Genomic DNA, 19,718 nt, shown 5'->3' on the forward strand with positions numbered 1-19,718 from the left:
TAGCACGTCTGCCGTGCAGTAAATGGGTCATGGGTTTGATTCCCAACCATGGCGCCTCCTGCTTGGAGTTTGCATGTTCTCCCTGTGCTTGCGTGGGTTTCCTCCGGATACTCCGGTTTCCTCCCACACTCCAAAGACATGCTGGTAGGTTAATTGGCTCCTGTCTAAATTGCCCTAGTTTCATCCCTGGCCACGTGGGATCTCCTGCATGGTAGGGGTTGGGGAAAGACCTGGCAACCTACCCTGTAAAATAATTGCTAAGAGAATTCATGGAAAAAGTCTTACGAGTGACGGTCCATGCAATCGCCAAGGGTCGGATACGACTTAATGGATGGATAGATCGATATCGCGCCAACGGTTTGTGCAGCGCTTTACAAAATGAAGGCAGACAATAGTTACAATACAATTTGGTACAAGATGAAACCGGGCCCTACTCGTTAGAGCTTTGGAAGAAGCCACTGTGCGGGTGTTCTGACAGCCACGGGTGACAGCAGTTGGAATACAATAGCCAGCACAGGAGATTCATCCATCTATACAATTTATTATTGATGGAGGAGTGTGCTATATTTCTTTTGTTCAGGAAGCCCTTGATGGTATAGGCAGCCTTGGACACCTATTTTTATTAAGCAGTGAAACATCCTGTAGTATTTGTTTTTAAATGACAGTGATTGATTTGCCACCAGTGAAAATTTGGTGACAGACCCATTCACTGCTTTATAAATATGCCCCATAGTATTAATAAGAGGAATATGGAGGCTACCATTGCAGTCTCTTGTTGCCTGGCTGTCATACTGATCCAGTTGCTTCTATACTGACCTTGATCAATAATGATCAGGTTTCTATTTGTTATATCTTCAATTTTCATTCAGGACAGGCTTAGGCCTCTTTTACATGGACGTTCTGATTGGGTCTTCCTGTCCATTTTTCAGGTGGACCCGATCAGAACCTCCATGCTCCTCTATGGAGCGCAGGTGTAAACTGACCTGTCCGTTTACACCAGCCGGCATCCGATCCGACCCACAAAAAAAGGGACGGTTTGGGATCCAATTCCCCTTTCGTCCATCGGATCGGGTCTGATGGAACCGGACAGGCGGTCTGTTTTCATCCGACTTCCCATTGATGAGAGCGAGCAGCTCCGTCTCCACTCTGCAGCAGAGGAGGGGACACAGAACTGTCATCCACTTGCTTAGCAGGGATCAGTGGAGAGATTTCCCGCTGAGCAAGTGGATCCGCTAAACGGATCTGCCCATGTGAGAGGACTCTTGAAGAACTGCTACTGTGAAAAATATTGGGGGAGATTTACTAAAACTGGAGCACTCAATCTGGTGCAGCTGTGCATGGCAGCCAATCTGCTTCTAACTTCAGCTTGTTCAATTAAAGCAGAGCTACACCCAAAAGGGGAAGTTCCGCTTTAAGCCTTTGTCCCCTGCCCCCCATTAAGAATTGACACCTTTTGGGGAGCAGGTACCCAAATTCGACAGGTACCCACTCCCACCTCTGCTGCGATTGCCTAGGCAATCGGAAGAAGAAATTGTACCCCCCCCCCCCCGGTTGTCTTCTGGGACATGTGACAGGTCCCAGAATACTACGGGGCCATTTACAAAGCACAGCGCTTCTCACGCATGCACAGTGGGCACCCGGCTATGAAGCCAAAAGCTGTCACAGCCGGGTGCCCACACTGAAGATGCCGGCGACAGGGAGAGAAAACACAGCTGGATCGAGGTACAGGTAATTGCCTGTATTTTAAAAGTCAGCAGCTACGTATAACGGCTGACTTTTTTTTTTTTCCTTTTTTCAGATGGAACTCCGCTTTTTTTTTTTTTTTTTTTTTTTTTTTTTTTTATATTATTATTTTTACCTTTTTTCATTCTCGGTAGCTGCACAGAGACTTGTGAATGAAAAAACTATAAGTCTCATCCGCACTTTTGTGGAGGTAACCACAGATCTCAATGGGGGACTAGTGTGGTGATGTCAGAGGATTACTTCTTCCAGAACAGTAATACGGTAGGTCCGTATTGACTGGGAGCTGGAGGAATAGTCTACAGAAGCCTTTGCACTGCACTCACGATCCACTGATCACAGTTGCAAATCTTTGCATTTTTTTTTTTCAATATGGCTTCCCTTCCCTCCCAACTGAATAGACTGCCTTAAGACAATGCACTTTAGCTCACAAAAGTGTGTCCTTTAATGCATGCCGAGGCCTAAAAGAGAAAATTGCAATTTGTTTTCAATTGCTGGGTTTGTCCGAAAGTAATTTTAAAGGCTAATTCTACCTTTCACACCGTGTTTCATGTTACACCCAAATTTAGGTTGTAACATGGAAAATGGTGCCATTCCGCAGCCTGCCTCCCACTTACATGACCTACAGAGTTCTTCTCCCAAAGCATATTTGGAGGTTTTTTTTTTATTTTTTTCCTTTTTCATTCTTGGTTGCTGCACAGGGACTTGTGAAGGAAAAAAATAAGTCTCATCTGCCACTTTGGTGGAGGGAATTGCGGATCTCAATGGGGCACTAGTGTGGTGATGTCACTTCACTCATAGTCAAAGGATTACTTCTTCCAGCACAGTAATACGTTAGGTCCATATTGCCTGGGAGTTGGAGGAATAGTCTGCAGAAGCCTCTGCACAATCCACTGATCACAGTTGCAAATCTTTGCATTTATTTATATACATTGTTGTGGTTTTTTTGTTTGTTTTTTTTATTGTAAAATGGCTTTCCTTTTCTTTCTTTCTTTCCTTTTTTCTTTCTTTCGTTTTTTTCTTTCCTTTTCTTTCTTTCGTTTTTTTCTTTCCTTTTTTTTTTCTTTCCTTTTTTTTTTCTTTCCTTTTTTTTTTCTTTCTTTCCTTTTTTTTTCTTTCCTTTTTTTTTCTTTCCTTTTTTTTTCTTTCCTTTTTTTTTCTTTCCTTTTTTTTTCTTTCCTTCTTTTTTCTTTCCTTCTTTTTTTTTCTTTCCTTCTTTTTTTTTCTTTCCTTCTTTTTTTTTCTTTCCTTCTTTTTTTTTCTTTCCTTCTTTTTTTTTCTTTTTTCTTTCCTTTTTTTTTTTTTTTCCCTTTTTTCTTTCTTTTCTTTCCCTTTTTTCTTTCTTTCCTGTTTCTTTCCTTTTTTTTCTTTCCTTTTTTTCATTTTTTTCCTTTTTTTCTTTTCTTTCCCTTTTTCTTTCCTTTCCTTTTTTTTTTTTTTCTACCTGCTGGTTTCCCTTAGTCAAGATGGCGGCACCAGCACCCAATCGGTGGGGTTGGGGGGGGGGGGGTTGCAGCACTGGGTGCTCTGACTCCACTTTAATATGATATTTGTTCATGTCTATCTCTGCTGCTATTTTATAACACAGTATTTTGTACTTGCCTATAAAAAAAAAAAATATTTGCAGTGGTAGTAGTTTGCATACCCTTAGAGAATTTGTTTATATATATATATATATATATATATATATATATATATATATATATATATATATATATATATATATATATATATATAATATAGTACCATTTGTAAAGAAAACCAGTGTGAGCGGGAAAAACACTTTTATTTATGTGATTCATATTCAGCTGTAGGTCATAGCAGAATGGCATAATCATAAAACAAAACATGGCAACAAGTAAACAAATGAAATGCCCCCTGTTCAAAAGTCTGCATACCCTTCGTTATTAATAATGTGAATTGCCCCCTTTAGCATCAATGATAGCGTGCAGTCTTTTGTAATAGTTGTCTATGAGGCCCCAAATTCTTGCAGGTGGTAGAGCTGCCAATTCGTCTTAGCAAAATGCCTCAAGGCCATACAAAGTCTTTGGTTGTCTTGCATGAACCACATGTTTGAGATCTCTCGAGTGGCTCAATGATATTCAGGACAGAAGACTGTGATGGCCACTCCAAAACCTTCAGCTTTGTCTGATGTAACCACTGGAGGGTCAAATTGGCCTTGTGCTTAGAGTCATTGTTATGCTGGAAAGTTCAAGACTGTCCCATGCATAGCTTTCGTACAGAAGAATGCAAATTATCTGCCAGTATTCTCTGATAACATTCTGCATTCATCTTGCTATCAATTTTCCAAGATTCCGAATACCTTTAGAGCTCACACACTGCAAAACATCCGTGAACCACCACCATGCTTCACAGTGGGGATGGTATTCTTGTCGCTATAGACCTTTGTGACCCCTTTCCAAAGATGGCGCTTATGATTGTGATCAAAGAGCTGTATTTTGTTTTTTTCATTCCAGATTTCAGTGTGCTATGAGCTAAGGTGTGTCAAGGTGGTGTTGGGTATATTGTAACCAGGCTTTTTGTGGCATTGCTGCAATAAAGACTTTCTTTCTGGCAACTTAATCATTGTTTCTTATTTTTTTCCAGAGCTGCCTGTATTTCTGTGTGTGTGTGTGTTGTGCGAATGTGTACTAACACACACACACACATACACACACACATATATATATATATACATATACACACTGTGTGTGTATATACACTGCTCAAAAAAATTAAAGGAATACTTTTTAAAAACACAGATCTCAATAGGTAAAAATATCATGCTGGATATCTATACTGATATGAAATGGGTAATGTGTTAGAAACATCAGGATGCCCCATCATTTTATGGAAATGAACATGATCAACCTACAGAGGACTGAATTCAAAGACGCCCTGAAAATCAAAGTGAAAAAATTATGCTGCAGACTAGTCCATTTTGCTGAAATTTCATTGCAGCAACTCAGAATGGTGCTCAGTAGTTTGTATGGCCCCCACATGCTTGTATGCATGCCTGACAATTTCGGAATACTCTCATCACATGAGGCTGGGCATTGTGCAGCAGGAGGAACCCACTGCACCAGCGTAGGGTCTGACAATGGGTCCAAGGATTTCATCCCAATACCTAATGGCAGTCAAGGTGCCATTGTCTAGCCTGTAGAGGTCTGTGCGTCCCTCCATGGATATGCCTCCCCAAACCATCACTGACCCACCACCAAAACGGTCATGCTGAACGATGTTACAGGCAGCATAACATTCTCCATGGCTTCTCCAGACCCTTTCATGTCTGTCACATGTGCTCAGGGTGAACCTGCTCTCATCTGTGAAATGCAGAAGGAACCAGTGGCGGACCTGCCAATTCTGGTGTTCAATGGCAAATGCCAATCAAGCTTTATGTGCCGGGCAGTGAGCACAGGGCCCACTAGAGGATGTTGGGCCCTCAGGCCACCCTTATGAAGTCTGTTTCTGATTGTTTGGTCAAAGGCATTCACACCAGTGGCCTGCTGGAGGTCATTTTGTAGGGCTCTGGCAGTGCTCATCCTGTTCATCCTTTGCACAAAGGAGCAGATACCGGTCCTTCTGATGGGTTAAGGACCTTCTACAGCCCTGTCCAGCTCCCCTAGAGTAACTGCATGTCTCCTGGAATTTCCTCCATGCTCTTGAGACTGTGCTGGGAGACATAGCAAACTTTCTGGCCATGGCACGTATTGATGTGCCATCCTGGAGGAGTTGGACTGCCTACGCAACCTCCATTGGGTCCATATATACCATATAGTAGTGCGTCACTACTAATAACAATGTACCGACACAAATAAGTCACACACAAATACATGCAATGACAATAATTAATATGTTCACACTCCCCCTCCTAGATCCTCACCTGAGGGATCATATTAACATGCAAACACAATATGTGCATCCCCTGGGGGATGTGGAAATTCAGTGAACTGTGCAAAAAAACATGCAAAAAAATACTAGTACATATTATCTCATCATATGCTACGTGCTGCAGAATAAGCAGTCCACACAGATGGCTTAACATCAAATAGCATGCAGGTGATTCTCTGGTGCTTGTGCAGCTACTGTGCCAAATCCTTAAAAGCTGGGGTGCCCCCTCACCTTCTGGCCCAGGCCCCGTGGGACCAATGAGCCTTATGAATCAATGCTACGGTCCTCCCAGTCCTAGGTAATCTTCTAAGCAATGGTGGTGGTACTCTTTTCCTCATTAGTAGTATTAGGGCTCGTTCACACTTGACTGTTTTACCAAAGCTTGCCAAACGCCCCTATAGCGTTTGGCAAGCGTTGGTCCGGCATTTGCGGAGCGTTTTTTAATGCTCGGCAAACGCCGCATGCGCGGTTTAGCGGCGGTTGCTAGGTGTTTGCCGAGCATTTAAAAACACTCCGCAAACCCCTATAATGAAGTTTTAAATGGTGTTACCGCTCCGCAAACGCCCCGCAACCGCATCACAAACGCCGGTCGGGCATTTGCGGAGCGGCACTATAGACTAGAATAGGAGGCTTCAACTCCTCCCTCGACCAGAGGCGTCCGTTTTGACGCGACGCTAACGCTCCCGTTAGAACAGCACCATGTGCTGTAATGTGCAGAATTGTCAGAAGCGTTTGGGAAGCGGTAAAAACGCTTCCCAAACGCCTCTGCCGCCTGCACACAACGCTAGTGTGACCGTAGCCTTACACCTCCAGCCACTCGTGCTACTCCTGCACATGTACCTCTCCTTACACAGTCCCGATAGTAAGACAGAGAATGGCCAACATAGTGTAAAATCGTTTTATTGCTACAAGCTACATAAATAAAATTGCCCACTCATGTTTAAAAGATGTAATTAGGCTTTTACACCACACTATGGGTGTACTGCATGGATGATCGGCAAAAACAGGGCCGGAAGGTGAGGGGGCACCCCAGCTAGGAGGGGGAGTGTGAACATATTCATTATTGTCATTGCATGTATTTATGTGTGACTTGTTTGTGTCGGTACATTGTTATTAGTAGCGCCGCACTACTCTGGTACATATTGACATTTTTGTTGTGCCCAGGTTGAGGCATTTTAGTGCTGGCAGCTTATTCAAAAGCATTTCTTATAGTTAACCTGTACCAGCGCAGGAGGTACTTTACTATTTCTCCGTTGGGTTCAGGTTTCGCCTCATGCTACCAGTAGTGACACTGACCCTGGCCAAATGCAAAACTAATGAAAAACAGTCAGAAAAGATGAGTAGAGAAAAAAATGTCAATGGCCTCCACCTGTAAAGCCATTCCTGTTTTGGGGGTCATCTCATTGTTGTCCATCTAGTGCACCTGTTGTTAATTTCACTAACACCAAAGCAGCTGAAACTGATTACCCCTCTGCTACTTAACTGACCAGATTAATATCCCAGGAGTTTAATTGGAGATATATATAGATATATAGATAGAGAGAGATATATATATATATATATATATATATATATATATATATATATATATTATAAAATGTATTTCTGTCTGGTTTGGACTCCTCCCTAGAAAAGAAGAGGATGAATCCTACAACTGTAGGTTTAATTTAAATATTGAGCAAGTTTTTAATAGTCTCGCAGCAGTTTTGGGTGTAGTTTGTGCTGAAGTAGTCACATTTACATACTAATCACGCTTGCCACTGGGTGCCAAATGATAGACTTGGTAGAAGAAAGAATTCGTAAATCTGTAAGTCATTGGTGTTAAAAACAAGGGCTGACTTCTGCATATCCTACACAGGTCATGGCCCAGGGCAACTTGAAGTAAAATATTGACACCCACACATAAATGTGACTGTCACCAACATATTCTCATCTATAATAAACCTTTCCAGACCACCACCCAGCTTGCAATCCTGTCAGGTCTATTTTGTTGTTTTTCCTTTTGTATGTTGAGTTTCGGTAGTGGTATTGTATAAAAAAAAAAGTGAAAAACCAGCGCTATAGAACTACTGTTTCTGTGCAATAAGCAGTGTTCCTGCTGCTGCTCCCAACCTGGTGTCAAAGCCTTCCACCGAAAATAACAAAACACATTTACAAAGAATTACACGTAAGTGTAAACTGGGCTGAAATTTGCATCGAATGTCTGTTTGCGCATAAAACAATATACAGTATAACTCAAAAACGAAACCAGTGGTGCATATAAAGAAATAATAAATCAATGAACATCATGCATGTATAATGAATAATAGTCTGAATGAACCATCTAGTAAAGTGCAAAATAAAGATGCATTCAGTTAAAGTGAATGCACATTTATTTTGCACTTTACTAGGTGGTATTGTATAGTTCACCCGCTCTGGGTTTGTACAACTAAAACCAAAGTAATAGCATTAGAATGAGAGGACAGTATGGCCCACCTTACTAATTCTCTGCGCTAGGAGTACTGTCAGAGTGGGTGAAGTGTTTATTTCAGATTTTCTGCCTCTAGGTTTAGTGTGCCTTTTTATTTGGTTACGATATCGTCTTGGTGTGATTTTTTTTTTTTTTTTTTTTTTTTTTTTTTTTTTTTAAATTTGCCATACACTGTTAGAATATCGATCTATCGTTCATTCAGATTTCTGAAAAATAGTTCGAGCATGTGATAATGCAATGTGACCCTGGGGTTATAGTGGCTATACTAGATATATTGCAAGCTACTAGAACTTATTTATAAATCTAAATATGCATTTAAAATATAAATTTAGTCATATGTTTCTTTATCTTTTTCGTACATTCCCATACCATACATATTTGTTTAAATGAGCGATTGTTCATGACCATGAAAGTTCTGTCTAGATGAAAGTGTTTGTTTGTTTTTTTTATTCCAGCATTATCTCAATATATTGCAAAACCTTTCATTTTTCGAGAGTGAGGGCCATACATGCTACTAGAATCTTTTGCTTTCATAGAAAAGGAAAAAACTTTTTTTTTATTATTATTATTTATTTATTTTTTTATTTTTTTATGGGCTCATCAAATGATCACTGATTCATCCCCATCAACTTTGAAAACTGAGAAAATGTTTAAAAAACATTCTTCTTCCCTTTTTATATTTTAGTTTAAAAAAAAAAGTGTATGGTTAGCTTATGGCTAGCCAAGGGATTGGGATACAAGATATCACTCTAGGAAGGTAGGTAGGAAATATAAATCACTAGAGACATTCCTATGTCACCATAAGGAGGCTGATACAGTAGGTAAAAGGTGAAATATGTCAAATTCAAATGACAAGTGTAAGTTCCTTTTGCTGCTTAGAAAAATCTAAACCCAGAAAGTTTCCCATATACATGAACTATGAGAAATATCTACAAAATCCAGTACTTTTCAGCATTCTGAAACCTAATTTGTTGCTGTGGGCATAAATAACACTTAGAACAACAGACTTTATCAGCCGTATCAAAAGGAAAGGGTTGAAAGGAAATTGTTGCCTGAGGCAGTGGCTATTTTTCAGTTATATAAATCTTTATTGAAGTTTTCAAACATACATTTGCAAATATTTAGTAATTCAAGAGTATTACCGTATTTTTCGCCGTATAAGATGCACCTGACCATAAGACGCACCTAAGTTTTAGAGGCAGAAAACAGGAAAAAAAAAACTCTGAACTAATGGACTGCAGACACAGCACAGGGATGACCAGAGACTGCGGACAGCACAGGGATGACCAGAGACTGCGGACAGCACAGGGATGACCAGAGACTGCGGACAGCACAGAGACTGCGGACAGCACAGGGGATGACCAGAGACTGCGGACAGCACAGGGGATGACCAGAGACTGCGGACAGCACAGGGGATGACCAGAGACTGCGGACAGCACAGGGGATGACCAGAGACTGCGGACAGCACAGGGGATGACCAGAGACTGCGGACAGCACAGGGGATGACCAGAGACTGCGGACAGCACAGGGGATGACCAGAGACTGCGGACAGCACAGGGGATGACCAGAGACTGCGGACAGTACAGATGACTGCTGACCTTTGGGGAGGTGGGGAGCGGGTACCTGAATTTGACAGGTACCCGCTCTTACTTCCGCAGAGTTTTTGTTTGATCTTACCTGTTCCTCGATCCAGCTGCGTGCTGTCTTCCTGGCTTCTGTAATGGCGCTCGGCATGACAGCCGGGTGCCCAGTGCGCATGAGTGAGAAGCACTTACGCTTTGTGATTGGTCCGGCGGCTTCTGGGATCTGTCATGTGTCCCAGGTACCGCCTTACCATTCACAAAAAGCACCGCTTCTTGCGCATGCGCACTTGGCACCCGGCTGTCATGCCCAGTGCCCACACTACAGAAGCCGGGAAGACAGCATGCCGCTGGATAGAGGAACAGATAAGGTCCCGCTGCAGAGCTGAGCGGCCGGCCCGGTATTCTGACACGGCCGCGGTGGAAATACCGGACCGGCCGCTCCATATTCGCCCCATAAGACGCACTGACATTTCCCCCCCAGTTTTGGGGAAGAAAAAGTGCGTCTTATACGGCGAAAAATATGGTAACAGAAGAGAGGGTAATATATAACAATGTGAGTGGGAGACCCAACCTACAGCAGACCCAATCTACAGCAGAGGGTGTACCCTGCAGAAAACAATTCCTCCTCTTTCTTAGGGTATTTAAAAGAGAACTATGGCCAAAGCTCTTTTTGGCCATATTTCTCCTGTGGGTCACCGGAGTGCACTTATCTTTGCACTCCTGTGACTCCGAATCGGTTTATAGTGGGCTATAGCCACTGTCAGCTGACAACATCACAAGGCTTCTCCAAGCTCTGGAAGGATCCTGACCATATTGGGTTCCACCCAGATGCCTGATTGATATCTGGCTGTGGCTCTCAGTGCGCATCTTGAGATCCGAGGCCAGCTGTGCCCGCCCCTTTCCAGCCCTGCACTCCAGTGAGTGCTGGAAGGCAGAGTGGTGACTGACAATCACTGCTCTCCGCTCCAAGAAGACAGAGAACTGAGGGATCGGTGGTCATGTGATCACTCAGATCAAACTTCTTTAAGTCTCTTGTAGCTAAGGATGGTTATGTTTTGAGTCACATAGCCTCCTAGATTGTAAGCTCTAACGAGCAGAGCCCTCTGTTTCCTCTTGTACCAAATTGTATTGCAACTGTAATGTCTACCTTCATTTTTTAAAGCGCTGCGCAAACTGTTGACACTATATAAATCCTGTATAATCATAATAATGTAGCCCACTGGATAAGCAAGACTAATGTCAACCATAGATGGTTCAAATCTCGGCCAGTTCAACAGGGACTGGTTGCGATTCGAACCTTCTATGGGTAGGCTGTTGTACCCAATTTGATTGTTGTATGACTTTGGAAGAACAAGCATGTCAGAGTTTTCATGAGATTATTACCAGCAACTATAGCTGCTAGCAGTAGTCATTGTGTTCCCCCCTTTCCCTGGAGAACACTATAGTTCAGTAGAAGGGGATATGGCTGTGTTGAGGAATGGAGGCAGATAAGGGTGAAGAAGGCATGTGTTGAGCATACCTCATGAACCAGAAATCCTGCAGACTGAGATAAGATGGGTAGAGAAGGGGGTCCAGAAATGCACAGGTAAAACCGAAAAATGAGGGAGAGAGAGAGACTAGTTGGGTGTAGAGACGGGGGGGGGGGGTTAACTGGGGGTAGGTCCTGGTTTCTTGTTGTCCTTTTGGTCTGGCATACCATATGATTAGCAGTGAGTGGAGCAAATATTACCTACCTAATGGTTTTGACCAGAGGGTCCAAATCTGTTCATATACAGTTGTGACCAAAATTATTCAACCCCCACTGAAATTGAGTGTTTTGGCCAGTTTGACATTGCTTTTGATCATTCAGTCATCTTGCTTACATTTACATTAAAGAGGCACTTGTAGGTCAGACAAATATAACATAACAGTTATAATGAAATAACCACAAATGTCTTTTCTGTGCTCACAGCATTATCAGTTTTATTCAACCCCCAAGTGACATTCAATCTTAGTACTTAGTACAGCATCCTTTTACAGTTATAACAGCTTTTAAACGTGAAGCATAGCTTGACACAAGTGTCTTGCAGCGATCTACGGGTATCTTCGCCCATTCTTCGTGGGCAAAGGCCTCCAGTTCAGTCACATTCTTAGGCTTGCGCACTGCAACTGCTTTCTTTAAGTCCCACCAGAGGTTCTCAATCGGATTTAAGTCTGGTGACTGCGATGGCCACTCCAAAATGTTCCAGCCTTTCCTCTGCAACCATGCTCTAGTGGACTTGGAGGTATGCTTGGGATCATTGTCCTGTTGAAAGGTCCAACGTCTCCCAAGCCTCAGGTGTGTGACGGACTGCATCACGTTTCCATCCAATATCTCCTGGTACTGAAGAGAATTCATGGTACCTTGCACACGCTGAAGCTTCCCTGTACCTGCAGAAGCAAAACAGCCCCAAAGCATGATTGACCCTCCACCATGCTTCACAGTAGGCAAGGTGTTCTTTTCATCATAGGCCTTGTTCTTCCTCCTCCAAACATAGCGTTGATCCATGGGCCCAAACAGTTCTAATTTTGTTTCATCAGTCCACAGAACACTATCCCACAACTTTTGTGGTTTGTCCACATGGCTTTTGGCATACTGCAGTCGACTCTTCTTATTCTTTGGAGACAGCAAGGGGGTACGCCTGGGAGTTCTGGCACGGAGGCCTTCATTACGCAGTGTGCGTCTTATTGTCTGGGCTGAAACTTCTGTACCCACATCTGACAAATCTTTTCTCAGTTCCTCAGCAGTCACACGGGGACTTCTCTCCACTCTACGCTTCAGGTAGCGCACAGCAGTCGAAGTCAGCATCTTCTTTCTGCCACGACCAGGTAGCGTTTCAACAGTGCCCTTTGCCTTGAATTTGCGAATGATGCTTCCTAAGGTGTCTCTTGGTATGTTTAACATCTTTGCAATCTTCTTATAGCCATTGCCCTTCCTGTGAAGAGAAATCACCTCTTCTCTTGTCTTCCTGGACCATTCTCTTGCCTTCACCATGTTTGTAACCACACCAGTAAATGTCTAGAAGGAGCTGAGTATCACAGTCATTTTAAAGCTGCCTAATTGGTGCTTATTATGCTTGATTGCTGCTCGGTGACATCCACAGGTGTTTTCAATACCTGATGGAAAGCACCTGTATGAACCTCTGTTCTTCAGAGTGGTAGTCTTTAAGGGGTTGAATAATTGTGGCAATGAAGAAACCACATAAGAACCATTTACTACTGTATTACATAAACAATTGATGTCATTTTAGTTGCATTTGGGTAGTTACAACGTCCTTGTAGGATTTGATTCTGAATACAATTCCAAATGTACACTATAGTCCCTAAACCCCTTTACAGCATTGGGGGTTGAATAATTTTGGTCACAACTGTATGTGCATTGAATCATTGGGGATTGTGGCCATGATGTTTATTCAACAGAAACCATGATGTCTTTTGTTTCACCTGTGAGCCCTTGGAGGTGGGGGGGCACCATGCTTTGGCAAGAACCTGCTTATCCGTAGTAAAAAGGAATGTGAGGTGAAATTGCGAGTCGGTGCAATGTGCGGGTTTCAGGTTCAATAATACCTCTTTGGGGTTTTTTTGGGATGGCTGTACCCAGGAGTGTGTAAACCAATTGGTACACATTGGTCCAAGGTAACTGCTGTTTTTAGGACATGGACAGAATAACAGCCTGTGGCAACAGTATCTCTATAAAAAGTTAAACAGGGTAAAATAATCTCCCTTTTCCATGTTTCACTCCCTTACTGGCTGGATAAATGAAATGTAGCTGCCTTGCTGGCAACTGATGTTAGACCGTGTTTCTGTCAGCGAGAAAACATCCCATCACTCATCTGAACAGCAATGGAGCCACACATAGAAGCCATTGAGATTTTTCAAACAAATTTATATCAAGGTGCACTATGGAAAAGGCCACACAATGGTGCTGGGTCCATTGGAGTGTCCACACCTATTCATGGTATATTCAGCAAAAACACGTGTAGTCCCAGGTAGTGATAGAAGATAAGTTTAATATATTTTATATCCAACAGACCGTATTAAAAACTGTCTGAAAGGTAAGGCAACTCATATCATCTGAACCATGTTGTAGGCAGAGATAAAAATGGCACCGTGCTGTTAAGAATCACATACCATTGTGTAGTCATGCTTGCTGGAGAGACTGGTATGATGGCATAGGGTCAATGTGCTGCTGACACTGGAGGTACCCCTCTAAAATGTTTGGCCTTCCGATTGCCAAGGTGTGGATGGAAAGGCAATGGATATGAATACCGGCTTCCAGAGTCTCCAGCTCTGCTGGTTTGAGTCACGCATCAGAAGTGACCTCCTAACTGCACACCGGAAGTAGCGTCAGATGGACCGCAAACAGGCAGAGACAAAGTCTCGGGCTTTCAGTGGATTAAGGCTGGATGCCCAGAGTGAGTGGGGGAGAAAGGAATGCTTGCCACGATGATGCATTTTGCTCGGTAGTGCTTTATAAAAGTTAAAAGGCAACTGCAGGGGACTGGAGTTTAAAGGGCTGTATTTGGAAATGGGCAGGCATAGAGGATTAAAATGGAGGATCTTAAAGGCACATAATGCCAAGACTAGTCTACCAGTCGTGCATTAAGAACTTGATTCAGAAATTAATGAACAAATTGTCACCTCTGCCACAATATGCCCCCTATAGACAATGTATATAAACAACCTGTATAATTATGTAGAACAGTAAAAAAACATGGATATAGCAATAATTAAAAAAAATTAGCACGCTTTTAGAGGTGTTGACAGCCAATAATCTCAAAATTACAAAATAGAATAAAAATAAGACAACACGTGTAATAAAAACCATATACAGCAACACATATACCCACAATAAAGCCACATGAAGCTGGAAAGTAGTATCCAAAATAATTTGTGTGTGTATATTATATATGCATATCTCTACCAGTATACCTGAAACTATATCACACCATGTACTTCTGGATCTTCATTGAGTCCATTGGGTGCCATAGAACCCAATTTGAAAATCCAGAAGGTTTCCCTCCTACATAGGAGGGAAGACTCTTTCATTCAGAATTAGAGATCTATCATTGATGCATTCTATGACCGTAACCTCTAAAGCTTTAAAATCTTTATTGTGATGATGATGAAAATGGCAAGAACGCTGTTTGTCATACCCATCTGTAATCAGTCGGCGGTGCTCGCCTATTCATTTGCGTAATGTAAATTTTGTGTGTCCCATATATAACAATTTACAAGGACAACGTAACACATATATACCATGATCAGATGAGCATGTAATAAACCGTTTTATGGCATATTCGTTGCCTTTACTGTCTGAAATACTTGATCATCCAAGGTGAATAAGACAGCCCTTTTTGCGGATTTAGTAGATGCCTACTCTGTTATGAAAATACTTGTAGCAGCAAATATCGGAAGACACTTTAATTTTTCCAGCATAAGATGTCAATTTACTGGGTGCAAGGATAATTTTTAATTTACAAGCTCATTTGAAAGTTCTTGTAGGAGCAGTAGGTAATGATGGGCCTAACTTAGAATCAAGCTGTAGAACATTCTAGTGTTTTTAAATGATACCATATATAGCTCTGTATTTGTTGGTAAAGCCAGTGATAAATCTAACAGATTTGGGGTCATTCATATGTGACTTGTATGTTTTTGGAAAGGCACACCGATGCTTATCTTGTGCCTCCAAAATTAAGTCATCAGGATAACCCTTTTCTCTAAATTTATTTTTTTAGCCTTATAAAAGATGGTCTTCAGTTCTGGAACAGGTCCTCTTGAGCCGATGGAACTGTCCACTAGGAATATTGTCTTACCAGGTAGGGTGACGACAACTGTTATAATGAAGATACGAATTACCTGCCATTGCTGGTTACTATCATGGTTATTATCAGGTCTAGAAAAACTACCGGTAGTTTATCAAAATTGAACGCTGAAGTGAACTGGAAACCCAATGGATTATTATTGCAATGGGAGACAAAGGATGGAAAATGTCTGGGACACCACACCAAATTATGACAATGTCATCCATATACCTCCCATAGAAGATTATGTGTTGGGCAAAGGGATTGTTCCAAATATTTTTTCTCCCATAAACCCATAGCAATATTAGCATATACCAGGGCAAAATTGTCCCCCATGGCTGTTCCGTGGATTTGTAAATAAAATTGATCTGCAAACAAAAAATAATTATGTTCTAGGCAGAACCTGGTGGCCTCTAACAGGAACTGTTCATTAGAGGATCTCTAGAAAAAAAGAACACAAAGCAGTCAGACCAACTTGATGGGGAATGGACGTATACAATGATGTAATGTCCAAAGAAGCTCAATGGTAACCACCTTCCCATGAATAAGATTTCAATAACTCAAAAATGTGTCCCGAATTGCAAATGTAAGATGGTAATCTAGACACAATTAGCTGAAAAAAAAAAAGTCAATGTATTGTGAAAGTCCACTGAGGAAACTGTTAGTACTTGCCACAATGAGCCTTCGAGGAGGGTTAATCAGCGATTTGTGAACCTTGGGAAGGTGATATAAATATGGAGTGCTGCACTCTGAAAGCAGTAAAAACTGATTCTCTCTTGTTCAGCACCCCATTTTTCCAAGCCTCCTCAACAAGGGCATTCAATACTATCTTTATTCTGGAAACTGCTACTTATTTATATTTAACAGAAGGTATGGTAGAGGGTAAATTTTCATTAACCAGTCAAATTGGCGGCCAGGTAGGTTCTGTATATCTGTTCATAATTTTTGGCTGAATATTTCAGTAGATTTATTTTGCACTTGCATAGGTGTAACAGGATTGACAGAGGTACTTTTGATGGCTTTTTGTATACAGGTGGTATGACCTTTAATTTATATGGGGGAACATGAGTATTTACCTTATTTCTTTATGGGGAACATTGTTATGTTTTTATTGGGGCCTATTGATGGTCGTATTGAATTTGATAGACTATTCCTCACTGTCCTAGGGCGTTTCCAATTGAAGACCTGCCAATTTTTTATAGTTGCATAGTTAGTCTGGCTGAAAAAAGACAAAAGGCCATCCAGTTCAACCATTAAAAAAAAAAAAAAGTTATAATCCTATACCCATAGTTGATCCAGAGGAAGCCAAAAAAAACAGCAAAACCTGATCCAATTTGCTACTGCAGGGAAAAAAAATTCCTTCCTGATCCCCCAAGGGGCAATCTGATATTCCCTGGATCAACTTTACCTGTAAATATTAGTATCCAGTTATATTCTCTGTATCTAGGAAAGAATCCAGGACTTTTTTTTTAAAGCAATCCACTGAGCTGGCCAGAACCAACTCTTGAGGGAGTCTATTCCACATTTTCACTGCTCTCACTGTGAAGAAACCTTTCCATGTTTTGGAAATTAAATTTGGCATGTATTTATACATGTTGATCATATCCCCCCTTAATCTCCCCAAGAGAGAATAAATTCAGTTCCTCTAATCTTTCCTCATCGCTGATCTCCTCCATGCCTCGTATCAGTTTGGTTGCCCTTCTCTGTACTTTCTCCAGTTCCCCAATGTTCTTTTTGTGAATTGGTGCCCAAAACTGAACTGTGTATTCCCGATGAGGTATTACTAATTTGTACCGGGGTAAAATGATATCTCTCTCTCTGGAGTCTATACCTCTTAATATAAGAGAGGATTTTGCTCGCTTTAGAAACCGCAGCTTTGCATTGAATGCCATTATTAAGCTTGTGATCTACCAGAACTCCCAGGTCCTTCTCCACCAATGATTTCCACAATTGTACCCCCCCCCCCAGTATGTATGATGCATGCATATTCTTAGCCCCCAAGTGCAGAACCTTACATTTATCAACATTAAACCTCAGTGGCAACATAGTTGCCCAATTAAACCGTGCATTAAGGTCGGCTTGTAAATTGGAGACATCCTGTAAGGACGTTATTCCACTGCACAGTTTGTTGTCATCTGCAAAGACTGAAATGGGATTTTTAATCCCAGACTCTCTTGTTTATAAATTATATTAACCACTTGAGCTCCAGAGGATTTACCCCCTTAATGACCAGGCCTCTTTTTGCTACTCGGCGCTGCACTAATTCAACTGATAATTGCGCGGTCATGCAATGCTGCACCCAAACAAAATTTACGTCCTTTTTTTCACACAAATAGAGCTTTCTTTCGGTGTAATTTGATCACAAATTTTGAAGAAAAACAATATTTTTTACTTTCAGCCATAAAAAAAATATATAGTAAACTCAAAGTTGGTTATAAATTTAGGCCAAAATGTATTCTGCTATATGTTTTTGGTAAAAAAAAATCCCAATAAGTGTATATTGATTGCTTTGTGTGGAAATTATAGCGTCTACAAACTATGGTATAAATACTGCAATTTACGCCATTTTTCTGCTATACAGCGCTGCGCTAGTTTAACGGACGATTGCGCGGTCATGCAATACGGTACATAAATGAAATTTACATCCTTTTTTTTTTTTTCCCACAAATTGAGCTTTCTTTCGGTGGTATTTGATCGCCTGTGCGGTTTTTATTTTTTGCGCTATAAAAAAAAAAAGGCTGACAATTTTGAGGGAAAAAAAAAACACTATTTTGGACTTTTTGCTATAAAACATGTCCAGTAAAAAAAAAAAATGCAAAAATAAAATTTAGTCATAAATTTCTGCCAAAATGCATTCTGCGACATATCTTTGCTAAAAAAAAAAAACCCAATACGTGTAAATTAATTGGTTTACGTGAAAGTTATAGCGTTTACAAATGGCGGGAAAGATACTGGGATTTTTAGTTTTTTTTTTTTTTTTATACTAATAATAGCTGCGATCAGCGAATTATGGCGGCGATCAGGGACTTATGGCAGCGACTTATGGCGGGACTGTGGGACTGCGGTGGACATTCTGACATTGGGGGGTACTGACTTGGGGTCACTGACATCCCCAAAAACACAAATACAGTGATCAGTGCAAAAAAAAAACACTGACACTGTACTAATGGCAATGGGGAGGAAGGGGTTAACTTTATTTTGCAGGGAAGGGTTATAGGCGTGAGGGGAGTGTTTTACTAGGGGGCGGGGTTGTGTACTGGACGGGACCAGGCTGATCGAGAAAGAACAGTTTCTCTTTCTCGATCAGCTCATCCTCGAGCTGACAGGGAAGTGACAGACAGCACAGCTACTGCAGCTGTGCTGTCTGTCACTGTTTGCCGCCGATCGCCGGGAGATAGCCGCTAATGAGCGGCTGTGACCCGGCGACTGACATCTGCGGCGGTGATCGGCGGGACAAATAGGGCGGCGGCGCGCCTCGCGCTCCCTCTATTTGTTTACAAAACACATGTTTTAAGACGTGGTTTTGCCTGTGAGTACCGCCGTAAATGTACAGTGGCTGGGCGGCATGTAGTTAAAAAGTAAGGGTCCCAACACTGAACCTTGGGGTACACCACTGACAACCCTAGACCAGAGTATGAATCATTAACCACTGCTCTGTCTTTTATTTATTTAAAACAAAAAAAAACAAAAAAAAAACCACACACACACACACTATCGCGTTCAGATTTGCCAAATTTTTTGTTGACTATATGGTCTTCATACTTTTGTATATAAATATATTTTTTTTTTCTAACACTTCTCGTCAAGGAGAGTAGAGGCAAGAATTAAGTTGTTGAAGTAATTTTTTCTTTTTCCAGGACATGTTTTTGGGCAATAGCTAATCTCCTTTCTCTCTGTTTTGACCAGAATATTGATCCATTTAGCATTGCAAAATTCTGCAAATTGCTCCCAGTCTTCCTTAAGGTCATTATCCAGAAAATTGCACTGGTTTTTTTTAATACATAAACCCCTCGGGGCAGCCTTTTTAATTCTAAATATTTCTTAAGGAAGTGTGAGATTTTTCTCCAGTTTTTCGTGAGCTGTCACCCATAACCGGATTGTGTGTAACATCAAGTCTTGAGGTTTAACGTGAATTGGCTGCATTTTATGTTTTCAGGTTCAGCCTAGTAGAGAAGGTCACACTGAAGTGTTTAATATTTGCTGCTACTTGGT

General features: G+C 41.5%; 1 protein-coding gene across 2 annotated transcripts in view; it reads left to right on the forward strand.

The window, feature by feature from the left end:
• FZD6 (frizzled class receptor 6) overlaps positions 1 to 19,718 on the forward strand; it is a 96,032-nt gene that overhangs the window by 11,549 nt on the left and 64,765 nt on the right. Inside the window, exon 2 of one of the 2 annotated variants that reach the window (XM_089658291.1) lies at positions 15,441 to 15,521. The exons of the other annotated variant lie outside the window; for it this stretch is intronic. The gene's annotated coding sequence lies outside the window, so the exon portion shown is untranslated. The remainder of the gene's footprint in view (positions 1 to 15,440; positions 15,522 to 19,718) is intronic. 2 annotated transcript variants of the gene reach the window in all.

The sequence above is a fragment of the Staurois parvus genome, unplaced genomic scaffold (genome assembly GCF_062004578.1).
Source record: "Staurois parvus isolate SC_StPar_1 unplaced genomic scaffold, SC_StPar_1.0 ptg001062l, whole genome shotgun sequence".
NCBI lineage: Eukaryota > Metazoa > Chordata > Amphibia > Anura > Ranidae > Staurois > Staurois parvus.